Source organism: Podarcis cretensis (assembly GCF_951804945.1).
Source record: "Podarcis cretensis genome assembly, chromosome: 5".
In the NCBI taxonomy this organism is placed as follows: Eukaryota; Metazoa; Chordata; class Lepidosauria; order Squamata; family Lacertidae; genus Podarcis; species Podarcis cretensis.
The window spans coordinates 64,775,727-64,790,435 of record NC_137174.1 but is presented as its reverse complement, the minus strand read 5'-3'; positions in this window follow the sequence as shown (position 1 = coordinate 64,790,435).

Genomic DNA, 14,709 nt, shown 5'->3' with positions numbered 1-14,709 from the left:
TCCGTTGTCTGACTCTCCGATGGAGGCGTGGTCAGCCCTGCCTCATCTTCTCTCCCTGGTGGGGAATGCACTGGCCCCGATCCTTGGGACTCTTCCCCCCCACTCTGCTCTGGTGGGGAAGCTGGTCCTGATTTCCAACTACTGCTCTGGGAGTCCCTGCTGCCCCCTTGCTCCTGGGGCGTTCCCCTTGGCCACTGGCGCCCCCTTCTGTGAATCTTCCGATTCGCTGGAGAGGCTCATGGAATCCCTCGGTCCACTGTCCTCTTCTCCTACGCTCCCCTCGGATTCTTCCCCTTCGCTCTCCATCTCCTCTCTTCCCTGTGCCTCTGCTCCTGAACCCCTGACAGCCCCACATACACCTTGCCCCTCCTAATGAGCAGCAGAAATAGAAATAGACTGTATGAAATAGTAAAAGTAAAACAGAAAAAGGGAGACGGAATCGTGCAAACGATGGAAGCCTTGCAAAATTGCATAATTTATACAGGTTTCAGAATATAGCTTTTATCATATAATTCACCTTAGTGCAGAATTGTGATTACAGAAGGCACCCGATCCTGCTTATAGCTAGATAACAACAGCTGTGTAAGTTGGTTTAGTTTGCCAGTTTGCAGCCTGCAAGGCATTTCCAACCAAGTTTCTGCTTAGCAGTGGGTTAATGGAGAGGGTGATCAGCTTGTGTGTTTAAACATTGGAGAAACTAAACCAACATAATTTGAATCCTTCAGTGAAGAGAAACTCCCAGAGTGCAAAAACTGTATACCCCAAAGAAGACCTTAATCACCTCGCTTTGATTCTTATTTTGTTTGTTGAGGGGTGGTTCAAAATCAGAAAAAAACATTAATGTCAGGGCGACACTTTCGGCAATGGACAGAGTCCAGTTCGTTTGGAGAATTAGAGGTTTTGAAAACCATCTGTAAGCTTTGAGGAAGCTTAGCTAGAATTGCCCATAATCCGTCCTGTACTCAGATGTTTGGCTCCAGTGCATTTGCCAAGCATGCAGGCAGATCTACAGAAAAAAAGATGACAAAAAGAAGCAAGAAGATTCTGGGTGAGATAAAATATATACAGTAACAAAGAGAGAGGGGGGGGATGTGCCCAGTAGGATCATTGGCTAGACACTATGGCACAATGGTAAAGCTATGTGCCAATTTGCATAAAAGGGAAGCATCTGCCTGGATTATTTGAGGTGTTTGACTATTAATTAAAAGGAGTTTCTTCCTCAAAGAAGGTGGCCTCTGTGTGTGTGTGTGTGTGTGTGTGTGTGTGTGTGTGTGCGCGCGCGCTCAACTGAAACAACTTAAGATTTCCCATCACTCTTTGCCATAAGGGTTGAATTGCTCTCAATTGCCCTTTGTGACATCATCACATTTCAAATCTAATTGCCTACAAGCTCTTATGACATCATCTTGCTCACCGCATAATCCCTGAGAAGTACCTAAACCAGGATGGAAGAAGCAGAACTGAGGGGAGAAAATTGTGCTAATAAAAAGAACATCATAAAGGTAAAGGACCCTTGACAGTTAAGTCCAGTTGTGAATGACTCGGGTTGCGGTGCTCATCTCGCTTTACTGGCCAAGGGAGCTGATGTTTGTCCACAGACAGTTTTTCTGGGTCATGTGGCCAGCATGACTACGCCACTTCTGGCAAACCAGAGCAGTGCACGGAAACGGCGTTTACCTTCCCACCGGAGCGGTACCTATTTTTCTACTTGTACTTCATGTTTTTGAACTGCTAGGTTGGCAGGAGCTGGGACCAAACAATGGTAGCTCACCCCGTCGCGGAGATTCAAACTGCCGACCTTCTTATCAGCAAGTTCTAGGCTCTGTGGTTTAGACCACAGCGCCACCCGCATCCCAAGGAACACCATAGGGTGCCTTATACTGAGCCCAACCATTGTTCCTTCTAGCTCAGTGCTGTCTACATTGACCAGCAGCAACTCCCCAGGATTTCAGGCAGGGGAGATGCTGGGGTTGAACCTGAGACGTTCTCTATGCAAAGCAAATGCTCTACAATCAAGCTGTGACCCTTGGAGAAAACATTGGAGTTATAGAGGAAGCACATTAGCAGTTGAGCCATTGCATATGGTCTGCACATTTGGCGCGTGTTCCTCCCTGGCTCACCCCCAGCCTTCTTTCATCAAACAAATTTTGCAAGATTTCTGGAGCTTCAAAAAAGTGACAAAACTTTTTGACAGAAATGACGGCAGGAGAAAAGGAATTGCTTCATGCTTATTTAATAAGGCGGCTCTTAACAACAAAGTCTAGTAAGGTAAAAAGAATGCACATCATCCCTAAAATAGCACAGTCCTTAAAATACAACAAAGCAACGACTCATAACAACTCAAGTGATAATTCACAAAATACCATTTTACCCATAGCAGCCGTAGCCACTCATCCATTTGCCTAATGGTGTCTCCTCCTCCTCCTCCTCCTTCAAGTACCCCAACATTATCTTGACTGATTTTCTGCCTGCTCTGACTGGCAGCTGCTTTCTAAAGCTTGGGCTGGATTCACCCCTGCGGCATGAAATACTGCTAGCTGGAAATGGCAGGGCTCGTGTGCTGTAACTATGTAACTGTAGACCTACCATTAAAAGCTATTGTCTGTCTTCAGCTTGGGTACTTGCTTGGTGTCTAACCAATTACTTGCCATCTGGAGTCTCCCAGACTAGGAAACACCCCTGGGAGCAGAGCTTCTGGATGTGATTGATCTGATGGATGAAGCACACTTTCTTCTATTCTGAGTTTTTTGGGTGTGTGTGTTTTTTATACACACACACACACATACACACACATCCTTATTGGAGTTGCTCGCTTCCACCATATGTAACCTAGGCAGAAGGCATTCTGGACAGTCTCCAGATGTTTTTGAGACAAAAGCCTTGGAATGTGGCTGCAGCGCCATCCCTGGAATCTGCATATTCCTCTGTGGAATTGTGCGTGGGCAGGCAGTTACACTGACTCCATTGTTGTGAACTGGTTTTCAATTACCATCTTAATGAAAGGATGCCCAGGTGACCCGCTGCTGTTTGACTGCCCCCCTAGTCAACAGCTGTTTTCAGAGTCTGCGGACCCAGGGGGCTTATTTGCTTGCCTCAGGTGGAACACCTTGATCCAATTACTTCCCCTCTCATCACAGAGCTGAAGCATGGCACCACAACGGCTGATATTTGATCTGGGCTCCGAACGAATTCTCTGTATTATATGTGCCTCTTGGCATTAAACAGGATAAGCAAAAAAACAAAACAAAGCCTGCCAACAGCTTCGACATGTAAAGCATCTCCTCCTGACGGGATGTCTTCAGGCACTTTAGGGAAGATAGTACCGTAATGCACAATAATGTTACCTTAATAAGGGAAGCAAGATGACAGGAGGAATATTCCTGCTTTCGTTCCAAAAATGAGAAATCTCAGTAATCTTGCTGCCTTTTCCATTAGCTTCATTACAGGAACTCTACTGGCTCAATAAATGTAGTGCACAGCAGACAAGGACATCTGAAGATGTTTCTGTGATGGGCGTCATGTCTTCACTGCCTCCTCTGTGGAGCTTCTTGTGCTGATTTCAAGCGGTGGTCATCTTTTTCCTGATCTTGGTAGCAGAAATAGAAACCGCCAAAGACAAGGTCAACTCAATAGTTAAGAGCAAAGTGACCTGGAGCATGAGTATTTTTCTGTGCATGTGATAGCAAAACAGGATGCCTTCATTTAGCCCATCTGCAACAAAACATGTCTCTTCTGTATCAGTCTCTACAGCCACAGTAGGTGCTGTAACAAGGGCATTTTTTCCAACCAGAACTCGCCAGAACTCAGTTCCAGCACCTCTCAGGTGGGCACCATTGCCATTCTAAGAGAACAAGGCAGGTGTTCTTGGTGAGTGCCACCACCTCTTTCCTCAGAAAAATAGCACTGTCTGTAACTCTGCAATGGTCTGACTTTATCCCCTAAGGCACACTCTTCAATTGCCTCCTGAGACAGATTGATGCCAACAAGATAGCAACTCTGCTTAAATGGCACTATGTTAGCCGTATCCTTCTTTAATTCTTGAAGCCATCCTCCCATAATCTTCTTAGATGTTGGTGGGGGTGGGGTGGGGTGTGAGAAGCTCCCCAACTTAGTCTTGAAATGTGCTTAACAGTTAGCAGAGCTACTACTAGGACCCTTGGACAGCCTTCAGGCCTAAGGCATTTTGCCGCCTGAAACAAAGGACAAGATGGCTCTCTCCTTGTTCCGCATAGGAAAGCTGACTGCATTGGCACAGTTACTTCAACATGAGATATACAGGATTAAATCCTCCAGAGCATCTGAAGTAGCAAGTCTGATTTGGAGGCAGGGGAGCAGGCTGTGAGGCAATAGTATGGGATAGTGGTGGTTCTGGGGTGAATGCGGGGAAAACAGCCAGGGATTGCTGTCACCCTTCCTGCCAGTATCTGGCACCTAAGGTGCTTACCTCACCCTGCCTAATGGTAGGGTTGGTCCTCCCAGTATTAACTGCTGTTGGACAATGAAGGTGACTCTGTAAATAGTTTTCCAGTTGGATCCAGCACAGGAGGACCATATCACAGGCCCGTGGCATGGGCAACTTTCCTCATCTGTTCTGGATTTATTGAATGAAGTGAAGCAGGACTTCTTCATGCTGCTCTTTCAGGGAAATTAGCAACATCATACAATCACATGGGGTCAGTATCCGTTGCCCATTATTGCCTTTCACAGTCTTACAAAGGCTTATAAAGAGTGTCAAATGAGACAACCCAGCAGCAACAGCACTGGTCTTAACACCATGCAGAAGTTTACATCAGGACGGTGATACAGATTATGTTGGCTGTTTGCTGGAGGTGGTTATTTATTTATCTATCACATTTCTAGACCACCTTTCTCCAGATGGTATACACAGGGAAGGTTGTAGGTCAACAGAAATGTATCTAGTTTGTGGGCAGAATGTTCCAGGTTCATTCCCTGGTATCTCCAGGCCCCCTTGGCACCCTACTCAGCACATGACATCGTGCATATGACATCATGCGACGCCAGGTCCCCTGAATGTGGGGGGCAAGTCGGTGCCCCTGCATGGATGCTATACTGGTAATGGCAATTGGCTAGTCGTGACTTTGGGTCATTATTGCCAGGAAGCTGATTATTGGTTGCCATTCTACACTGAGCAGCGAAGAGCAGCCTGCAAGCATCTGCGCTGCTCCCTCTTCCCCAAGAGCCCTTCAAGCAAACGAGAAATACGGAAATCCACATGAGACCTTTCCTGGAGACTGACTGACAGCCTTCTGATGCGAAGGGAGTAGGAGAAGGCCACACAGGCCTACTGCACTTACACAACCATATTTTTAGAAGCAGCTTTTATTATTAGCGGCAAGCATGGGAGCCATCTTCATCCGATAATGAGAACCTTTGCAAGGAGTTTTCCTCCCACAGGGCCAGCCCACTCTTTTGTCTGTTCCTCCCTCCTCTTGTGTCTTGTCATCGTGTAAGATTCTCAGCTCTTTGGGGGCACAAACTACCTTTATAGCTTCTATATAAAAAAGTACTTTACATGGCGCTCTCCCCCCACCCCCGTCTGTGTGTCTCTGTGTGTGTGTTGCTAGAAAAATGGTGGAGAAATGAAAGTACAGATGAATGAATAACAGGAAGACAATAAAACACCCCAAAAGCATATCAGGATGATTCAGGAGGGATGCTCAATGTATTACCTCCTTACAAATAAAGCAGAACGAGTGCTCACTAAAGCACTCTGACCTCTGCACAAGCTTTGCACAAATCCAGATATGTGCTCAATAAATAGGCAATCTGGCAGAGACTTGAGACACCCAAATAGTGCTTTCTGGTCTTCTGGCTCACGTTTCCTGAGAAATGTCATTATCATTAAAAAAGTGAAGTCCCTATGGATAGCCATGACAAGCAGCAATTACTGCACTGCCAAAATAAAAAATGGGAGCTGTTTTGCAAACAGTTTTTTGCAGTCCTGCTATCACAAGAGAAGTAGGTGTGAAAACACATGAAAACATATCTTCCTTAATAGTCTTTTAATTATCTACTCAGGTGAACTATAATTTGAGGGAGGATATATTAAATCTAATCTTTTAATAACAGTACGGATAGTTAAGGATGTGATTCTGTGTAATGGAGTGATGGCAGGATGCAGTCGGAATGCAGCTGCGTGTTGCAAAACCTGACTAGGGATAACACCATGACTTTGGGGGAATCATTTCAGCTCCCTCCCCCTTTATATGCACCTGCTCCTGGCCTGGGCTAGGTCCCCTGAAATCTCTTTGCTTTAAGTTGTGCACTTGGTATCTACTGCTGCCATAGGGACTAATGGAGCAACCAAAATAAGCAGGGACTCATTGGGTATATCACCTGCATCCATGCTCCTTGGCATTAGAGAAGGATACAAATACAAAGAAAGGAGAGGTCAAAGCAGTGAAAACCTGGGAAGGAAAAGGTAGATTTTCAAAGAGGAATTAAAAGATAAAAAGTGGGGAGGGTGTCACATCGCTGAGAGACAACAGAAAGACAGATAACACAAGGGTCATAAAGGATAGACAATGTTGTTATGGGATTAGAGGCCAATATTGGGAGATCTTTCCTAGGCATCAAGGAAGCTGTGGGCAGGTGAGTGGGGAGCAGTGAATACAGTAGTACCTCGGGTTAAGAATTTAATTCATTCTGGAGGTCTGTTCTTAACCTGAAACTGTTCTTAACCTGAAGCACCACTTTAGCTAATGGGGCCTCCTGCTGCCGCTGCGCCGCTGCCCGATTTCTGTTCTCATCTGGAAGCAAAGTTCTTAACCCGAGGTACTATTTCTGGGTTAGCAGAGTCTGTAACCTGAAGCATCTGTAACCTGAAGCATCTGTAACCCGAGCTACCACTGTATGTGACATAAGGCATTGATGCACATTTAAACAAAAAGAGACAGGAGTGGAGGGGGATAAATAGATCAGCCTGGAGTGGTCTCAACAATCAGTGTGGCCATGCTGGTTTAAGGGACCACAGTAGACTGGCCTCTCCATCACTGGGACAATGAATGAGATTCCTCTCCCTCCTTGGCTGCCACATGACTACAGGAGTCTTGCAGCTTCCCCTCTTCCCCCACCATGATCAAAACCTGATACGGAAATGGGCTGGCTGTGAGTACCCTGCACAGTAGAAGCAGCAACAGATGATGTATGTATGTATGTATGTATGTATGTGTATGTGTTTGTAAGTGAATGTACAGGGTTATTGCCTAGCTGCAACATGATCTGTTACATCTGGCATGCAAAGTGGAGCTGAGTAAGGGTCTGCATATCTGCAGTTTCCAGGAGATGGAACAGGGCCAGCACTGTTTCACCCACAGAGCCTTAACACCATGCCCCCATGCCCCCAGGATGCGGATATGAATGTGCCAGCAAACACACACCATTGCTTCCTTCTCAACCCCCACTACTACATTGTCCCAGACGGTCACAGTAGAGAGACAGCTGCTAGGCTTAGGAGACCAGGAAGAACATCTCCTGAGGCACCCACAGACAAATCTCCATTGCCTAGGCACTTTTCCCCTTCCTTGGGAGTGAAAACAACAGTGACCTACTTCAAAAATGGTTGTAACAACAAGGCTGTGAATCAGTCTTTGCACTTTAAAAAGCTCCATGTACATTATAATTAATAAGGAGATATTATCTCAACTTATCCTACCTCACTCCTCCCTGCATTGGATGCTTTCAGCTACCACCCACTTCTCGACAGTTATACTAAGATCTGCTTGGCTTATGACTTTTCCCACTGCACTCTGTTTGAGAATGTTTTGCAGTGCTTTGGGGACATGACATGTGAGACTTTTTCTCAGTTCATAAAGGAAAATGCACAAGTCAAGTCAACCCCTGACCATCATTTAGGTTTCTGACTGTCTCCCTTCAGATCTTCTCTTTGTTTGGAATGAGTTTAATTTCCCTTAATGGCATTGTTGTATTTTATTGTTATTGTTTCATTTTCTGAAAAATAATCCCTGGCCCTGGAATTCCCTGGCTCAGTTCTCCCAGTCTGCTTGGTGCAGGAATCCCCTCAGTCCTTGCATAGGCTAGCACTATAGGCAGAATTCAGGGGATGAACTCACCCTTGCCCTCCCACCAAAACACAATCCTGTTGCATTACAGTTTGTTTTGCACTCTGCTGCTTTGTTTGCGGGGCGGGGATCACATTCTGTGTCTCATTCTGTAATGGTGTTGTGTGACATAATGATTTTCCTTGACATTCCATTAAAAAGGCAAAGGACTCTAACTAGTAAAACAGTTTTGTGTGCCCATTATTCAGATCCACAGATTATATCTAAGTTATATGACACAAACCCTAACATTTGACCATAGAGGAAGAGCTGTTTCCTCTACAGTCCCCAAATGACACCTGTTAGGACAACATAAGTAGCCCTGCCAGTGATATGCCTGTTCTGTGGCATAGGAGAAATAGCAGTAATAGTAACTGAACCATAGTGTGCTTGAAACACTTTTGATAATGGAATTCCAGTTGGGAAACAATGGCCTAGAGCAGCTTTCACCAACCTGGTGTCCTCCAGATGTTTTGGATGACAACTCCCATCTGCTCCAGCTGTGCACTAAGTTGGTAAAGAATGGGCTAGAGTTTCCATATGAGGAGTGTTTATAAAGCCGATATTGTGTTGTTGGAATCCTTATGAAAGCAAACTAGTGCCAGCGCTATAAGCTCATGAATTTGAGTGGCAGCTCAATTTAGTAATATTTATTGATAGTAGTATAGAGGGTAGTATATAACTGAGCACACCTTAATGTATTTACTGAATTATCCCATGATGGACCTTACCTTCCAGTCCTAGGCAACTTCCCATCCAGGCATTTAACACACCCAACCTTTGCTTAGGTTCAGCGAGGTAGCATCATCATGGGCCTGTAGACCATGTGCTGGGTTGCTAGACTGCACAAATAAAATAAGCTACTGGCTACTTTGGACTGTGTGAGCACTTCTACAAAAGCCAACACACTACAGAATGCATCTGGGATGAGAAGAGGGAGAAGGAAGAAGTGCAGGAAAGAAGGGTCTGTGTCTTTTCAAAGCACAAAAAGGAAACAGGATACAAATCATCCATAAATGGGGATATGTTACCAGACATTGTATTAATAGCAACACTAATAATGTGATTAGCTAGTCATATACTCGAGTAAAGCAATTTGCAAGCTGAGGACTTAGAGCTACTTCAGGCCCAAGGAATCTAGCAGTCAAGAGGCAGTGGGTGGTAAAAAATCCTGTCTTTGTGTATGTGCATGGTGTGTGTGTGTGTGTGTGTGTGTGTGTGTGTGTGTGTGTTGCATATGGTGACACAGAGCACTTGGCTGAACATCCTCTTGAGGATTTGCATAACAAAAAAGAGAACAAAATATAATAGCAATTTGCTAAAAGTTGCATATGGTAATTTATATTTATAGACACAAATTTAGAAATATTTGCAACAATTTAAATAGAAACCAGTTACGGTATATTTCGCCATAGCAGGGAAGACATTAGGTGACTTGTGTGCCTGCTTAGGACAGATAGAAGACTTCCCTTTGACAGCCCTTCAAAAATAGAGGACAGTCCTCTGCAAAGTAGGGTGCATGGCCACCCTAGGCTACACCTAGTCAAGGCCTTCATACCACACCCATGGGGCTTCAGTAGAAAAAGCCTTGCTCATTTAACTATGATTCATGTTGGGACCTGCTGTTTTTTTTTTTAATAGAATATTTATTAAAGTTTTCAAGAAATAATACAAAATAAACTGAAAAAGAGTAAGAAAAAATAAAAAGATAGCAAAAATACAAAAAAGAACAACACAAAAATACAGAAATAGTTAAAAACACATAAAATTTCCATCACTTATTTTCTTTTAACTTATTTTCCAGACCTCCTCATACCTCCCTTTCTTGTATTCCAATTCAAGTTGTTAGTTCAACAAATCCTCACCATTAGTTTATACTTTTTTCTGGACATTATTTTTCATATCTCTTAAGCATTACCGCTGGAAACCACTTAATTTCTGGCCAACATCATCCTAATATTCATTAATTTTACAATATTTCTGCAAATAGTCTTCGAACTTCTTCCAATCCATGTTGGGACCTGCTGGTGTGAACAAGCCCGGGGCAATCTGCCGTATTTTTCGCTCTATAACACGCACCCGACCATAACACGCACATAGTTTTTAGAGGAGGAAAACAAGGGAAAAAAATATTCTAAAAGAAACAGTGGGTGTATGATTTTTGTGGTTCATGCTGTGGCCACAGACATGTGATCTGACAGTGAGTTTGGAGTAGCCCAATGCAAAAATCCTGAGGATCCATGTGGATCCATGCTTTGTAACCACGTTTTTGCACCACTGCGGCCCCAGGCAACAGTGGGTGCGTGATTTTTTTGGTGCAAGATGTAGCCATGGACATGCTATGTGATCTGATGGTGAATTTGGGGTGACCTAGTGCAAAAATCCTGAGGATCCATGTGGATCTGTGCTTTGTAACCACGTTTTAAGTGGGGAGGGAAGGAAAAGCACTCAAGGGACAAGGAGCATGCATGGGGTGTGTGGAGAAGGATGCTGCTAATAATGCAGAAGAGGGGTTTAAGGGGAGAAGGCTCCTCTCCTCTCCCGCTTTGCTCCTTTAAAGCAAGCAGGCTCTGCTTTTCTCCCTCCTCCCCGCTCACCCCCAGCTTAGCGAGCTGAAAAACTTTGCTGCTATTTAGCGAGCTGAGTGGGGAGGAGAGAGGGACAGAGAGCCTGCTTGCTTTAAAGGAACCAACTGGACAGGAGCCGCTTACACTCGTGTAAGCGGCTCCTCTCCTTTCCCACTTTGCTCCTTTAAAGAAGCAGGCTCTCTGTCCCTCTCTCCTCCCCACTCAGCGGCTCTTCTCCCGCTTTGCTGATTCAAAGCGAGCCACGGAGGAGGGAAGGAAGGGGAACCATGGATCCTCTGCTCACGACTGCAGAGGAGTGTTATGGTGCAAAAAATACGGTAAATGGTTTTGTAAGAAGAAGCCAAGCCCAAGGATGCCAGAATAAAATTAAGCAGCTGAAAAAAGTAAATAAAAATGGCCTCTGGTTGCATCAGAGGTCATGGGGAAAACAAATCTTCTGCTTCCCACATTGCCCTTCTTGTAGTGCAACGGGTCAGTGTGTCTGGCTGTTAACAGAAGGTTGGTGAGTCTACCCAGGGGTTTGGACTAGCTGACCCTTGATGTCCCTTCCAAATCTATGATTCTATGAGTCTATGATTCTTGCTTTACGACCAAGCGAAACAAGCTGCAGAACTCAGGCAGGGTTGCAAATGCTTTCCACATTAGGAAGCGGGGGGTCTATATCTGCAAATCTCTGGCAATAATGAAAGCCAAGTGCTGTGCAAACAGAAGAGTAAAATGTCAGATCAAGTCCTGACAAGTCTCTGCTGTAAATTGAATTATCGGCCATGCTCTTGTCTTGTACTGTTCTCATTCTCTCAAATGATAAACAGCATCCATCATATCATCATGTCTGGAAGCCAAACCAGGAACTCCTTTACATTGTGTAGCCAGCGAGAGAGAAAATGCATCTGTCTGCTTTTCTGCATTACTTCAACTCCTTCATGCCTGATACCTTCTTGTTTCATTGCACTGGGATCAACGCCTTAGGCCCCCAAATGGCTTATACCAACATTTGCCAACCTGGTGCCCTCCAACTGTTTTGGATTACAACTCCCAATGCCGGCTGGTGCTGATGGGTAGTTGTAGTACAAAACTTCTGGAGAACACCAGGCTGGCGAAGGCTGGTTTATACTTTCACTATTCTACACATGAAGGACTTGCCACCAGCAAGGTCCTCACACCTCAACTTAGTCATATGGACTTGGTTTTCCTAGAACAGAATACTGGCTTTAAATTTGGTGGTGGTGGTAGTTTTGTGGTTGTCATTTACCAAATCACTCTCAACATCTGAGCCAAGTTTTGAGAATCATTTCATTCATTCTCCATTCCATTGAAACCTTACATCTTTTCTCTTTGAATTTATAATCTGAATGTCTGTCGTTTTTCTTCATGCAGGCTTTTGGATGGAATTGCATCCACCTATCTCTCAGACTCTGATGCTGTTAAGCAAGTTGGGGGATCTGTGGCCCTCAGTAGGTTGCTAAACACTTATTCTTGCCATCCTTGACCACTAGATATGCAGGCTGGGGTTGGTGGCAGCTAGAGTTCAACAGCATCCAAATCCCTGTTGCAAAGGCATGCACACTCTGGTCATTTCTGCAAGAACCATTTACCTGGATGCAAAGGCAGATTGTGAAGTGTCTGTTTCAAGGCTGTTTTATACAATGTAAAGAAGCCAGTTACTGTAAGAAAACAACCTGTTTCCCTTCACAAGGGTTGTCTTTGTTCAGAAGCCAAACCATGAAGCCCCGAATATGTCAAAATGAGGCAATGAAAAACAAACATTTTCCCCCCTTTGTGGTCAATACACTACGCTTTGATTTTGATATCTGCTGAACTCTTGACCCAAAATGCTCACATTATGCACGTTTATGATGAATGTCAATGACCGTTCTGTTCTAATCAAATGTGAAGTTATGAAATGTTTGGGAGCAGAAGGACTGAATTTGGGAACTAATCTAATAGATTCAATTTGAATCCCTCCCTCTCACCCAGCATAGGCAGTGTAGCAGGCAGCTTTTTATTTGCGTATATTATTTGCAGCTGAGGTTTTCGTTGCTGTTGCAAACTGACAGCAGTCATGTTCGCCCTCCATATAACCTGGGGAGTTCAGACCTGGGCTTTTTTGTTGTTGTCGCTGTTAGCATAATTGCTCTTCCCACAGTGCCTGCTGCACAGTTTGTAAGCTCATTTCGAGCTCTGCTGTGGGGATTAGTGATAACACTCCCTATTGTACAGTGTGTCTTATTATTTAAAATCCGAAAGAGAACAAAGGCAGTTTGGTTCTTCTTCTGAACCTTGTGGATAGAATAATATTTCCCGAGAACAGTGTTGAAACACCCCCACCCCCAAATCCTGTCTATCTACTATTTGTTCTGTTTGGCCAATAAAGGGCAAAGCCAATGTTAAAGATGATGAATCATGATAATTTATGCTTTATTAAGTGTCTGTCCCTTAGAGAGTCCTGTGGCATTAAGGTGTTTCGTGGGGGTAGCAAGATATCTTTCTATTTACATCCCTATATCTAGGATCTAGCTATATGGCAGACAATTTGGTGTGGAAGGAATGTTGTCTGCTAGAATGTAACCCCAGCAGCATTCTATTTATATTACGTGAGGATTATTTAGCCAAGAAACAGCAGCAAATCAATCACATTTTTCATGCTACAGTATTTCACCATTATGTCAAATGGAATATCCTTTAGCTTTAAAGGATCATTTTGCCCTATATGTATCAAGTTTTGGTAAATTGTATTCATGCATGCTTGCTTATTTATTTATTTATTTAATTTATATACCACCCTTCATCCAAAGATCTCAGAGCTGTTTACAAGATAAAAATACAGGATAAAAGCCAAAGTGAATAGTTAAAACAAAAAACAAAACAATAACTCCTCTTCCCACAAACACATTTAAAAGGTCCTAGAATATTAATCAACCTAGTTGAAGAGGAACACTTTTGCCTGGTGTGTAAAGATGTATAATAAAGGCACCAAGCCAGCTTCCATGTAGAGAGCACTTCACAAACAGGTAGCCACCACCACATATAAGGCCCGTCCTTGTGTTGCCACCCTCCAGAGCTCTCATGGAGGCACACAAAGAAGGGCCTCAGATTATTGTTACAGGGTCCAGGTCGGTTCATATGGGGAGAGGTGGTCCTTGAGGTACAGTGGTACCTCGGATTACATACGCTTCAGGTTGCATATGCTTCAGGTTACAGACTCCGCTAACCCAGAAATAGTACCTCGGGTTAAGAACTTTGCTTCAGGGTGAGAACAGAAATCGTGCTCTGGCGGCATGGCAGCAGCAGCAGGCCCCATTAGCTAAAGTGGTGCTTCAGGTTAAGAACATTTTCAGGTTAAGATTGGACCTCCGGAACGAATTAAGTTCTTAACCTGAGGTACCACTGTATTGTGTTCCTGAGCCATTTAAGGCTTTATAGGTCAAAACCAGGACTTTGAATTGGCAGCCAGTGGACTAGGTCAGGATCTGTGTAATATGTTCACACCGCCTTGCCCCAGTGAGCAACCTGACTCCCAAATTCTGCATCAGCTGAACTTTCTAAACTGTCTTTAGAGGCAGCCCTACGTAAAATGATTTTTTATCTAAATAATGTATATTCTGTTGAGTATAATGGTCTCTAAGCAGTTTAATGGTACTGTCACAAACGTTTTCATGGGGAAAGCTTTGGGAAATCAGACTTGCAAATCTTCAGTTAGACATGGTAGAAAGAGAAGAGGTAAGCCAAACTTCTCACTTGACCAAATATGCATTCAGCCAGATCCCAGAAATGCAAGGTTGGCAAGGTAAATCCATATTTAACCATGACTAGTTCATATTTCATTTGTTAACAACCTGCACTGGAAGATGGCGGCAGGAGTAGGACCAGCCCAAGGTATTCTATTGCCTGGGGCAAAACAGCAAGTGGTGTCTTGTCACATCAAGGCAGAGTACCAAGAATGACCAAGTCATTCTGGCACCCAAGGCAAAGGAAAAATCCCACTAGTACACAGAGGTGCCACCTTCTGAAGAAGAATGGGGGGAGGTGTCAGGACATCG